The following is a 2125-nucleotide window of genomic DNA, read 5'->3' on the forward strand; positions in this document are numbered from 1 at the left end:
TTTTTTTAAAAAGAGTTAGTCTTTGGAAACTTACAGGGGCAGTTCTACCCTGTCCTACAGGGTTGGCGTGAACTGTCATCCATTGAGTTTGGGTTGGAACAAAGAAGGACGCGCTGGTCATTAGGTCAGAAAGCAGAAGAGTCTGGGCAGGGCAGGGGGACCTGCAGGCTGCTCTCCCATTCTGGAAGCTCATCAGAGGCAGAGACCCTCCATCCTGCAGAATGCAGGGAAAGGGGACCCTGTCGGTTAAGTTTAGGAGTGGTGCTGGCAGGATCCGGGAGAGAGAAAATAAAGCCGTCAGCACCAGCTTCATCGCCGGACGGTTCGCCCAGCCCTTGCGGGGCTCCAGCACTCGTCCTGCAAGTCCCCAGAGCACGTTTGATGTTGGAGTGGGTGGGCTGAAGGCAAGGGAAAGGACATCCTGTTAGCAGTCTTGCTGGAGAAAGATCAAGAGCCAACTTAGAAAACAGCTGTGTCCACTTGATAAGCCTGGGCGCCCATTTCCTTCCAAAGAGTATGAGGCTGGGGGGGGTGGGGGGTGGGGTGGTTAGGGGGGTCACCACTGGTGCCTGGAAGGGAGACAGCCAGTATCTGGGGATGTGGTCTTCACAGACCACAGTTCTCATCATCACACTGAGGAAAACACTTCCACCAGGACTGGCATGGCTTTGCGTCTGAGGTGCTCTGTAGAGGGCCAAGTTCCCACCAGGTCCTGTAAGAGACTTCTGGGAAGGACCCATCACTACCTCTTCACCTTACTCCCTGATCACCTCACTCAAAATTGGCACCATCACCTGAGCAGGCACACCCTAGCAGGCTACACATCAAAGCAGCTGCTTGTGTGTTCCCCAGGGACCCCACAGGGGGCCTGAGGATACATAATGGCCAAAAAGATTAGTAACCCAGTCCTTACTGTGACCATGGCTGGCAAGCTATTAAATGATCACCACTGGAAATGCCTGGAACCCACCTTCCAAAGATTAGCTGCCCTCCCAAACCAAGCCCTCGAAGGCCAAGCAAGAGAAACTGCTAAGCGTAAGTCACCCATCCTTCCACGGAAAGATCCTGAGTCCCCGCTGGGTGCCAGGCATGGCCTGGGACGCTGTGAGCAGTCTTTACATTGCCAATGTCACAAGGCCCCAGTTGCCAAAGGGGATTGATCTTTATCTAGAAGACTGCTGGCTCTGGGGCCCAGCCTGACTCACCAGCAGAGACTAGACAGGTGATCTGTTCAAATTCCCCATTTATGACCTAGAAGAACAATCCATCACGGAAAAGTCCAGAGAAGAGGTGCCGTGAAGGAAGAAGAGCTGGACGCTGGGATGGAAACCTAGCCGAGAAGGAGCTTTGCAGAGTGGAGGTTGGGGGGCGGGGAAGCGATTGTGCCTTCAGTACATGGAGGGAGGGTTGATCCTTTCTCCCAGTTGGCCAGTTGCCTTGAGTAGCTTCCAATTCACGATGACCTTAGTCACTCGGGGCGGGGAGCGGGGAGGTCCCCATAGGGGTTTGAATGGCTGGGTGCTTTATCTTTTTCTGGAACTGGATCACTGGGTCTGGTGGTTAGCAGCCAAGTGTGCTAACTGCTTGGTTCCAGGCCTATTCATAGGCTGGTTCTCCGTGGGTGTCACCTGTCTCAAAGTCGACGTGCACAGCAAATGGCCTTGTGCCCAGTGAGCTGCCTGTGGCACCAGAGAGGTCCCAGTCACTTCAGCTCTTACGGGCATCGGAGGTAAAAGGGGAGAGCAAGCAATGCCCAGGCTGTTACAGCTTCTGCCCATCACCCTTCTGCGGTCTGGGCGAAGAGGTCTCCTGCATGCGCTCGCCTCCTCTCTGGAGAAGGACTCGGATGAGAGCCAAAGCAAACGCTGTTCCATCAAGGGGTTCCGTGACACCCTGTCCCCAAATTTAATCCAACACAGGTACACAAACAGAAATGACTTTCCGTCTCTCGGTTCCCACGGCAGACCAGGTGCCACTGCCTCCAGTGCTACCCGGGGCTCCCTGTCCACCGGCGGGAAGAGAGCTACATCTTTACACTGTATGGGGGGTGAGAGCCGAGCTAATTTTTTTTTTCTTTTCTTTGCACAACACCAACACAGAAGGAGTAGCTATGGTGTTTACGTGA

At 54.2% G+C, this 2125-nt stretch overlaps 1 protein-coding gene across 1 annotated transcript in view; it reads right to left on the bottom strand.

Annotated features, from left to right (window-relative positions):
* FLVCR2 (FLVCR heme transporter 2) overlaps positions 1 to 2125 on the bottom strand; it is a 63635-nt gene that overhangs the window by 49235 nt on the left and 12275 nt on the right. The window lies entirely within an intron of this gene.

Source organism: Echinops telfairi, unplaced genomic scaffold, assembly GCF_000313985.2.
Source record: "Echinops telfairi isolate 266 unplaced genomic scaffold, ASM31398v2 ScPeMD7_18;HRSCAF=68, whole genome shotgun sequence".
Lineage (NCBI taxonomy): Eukaryota > Metazoa > Chordata > Mammalia > Afrosoricida > Tenrecidae > Echinops > Echinops telfairi.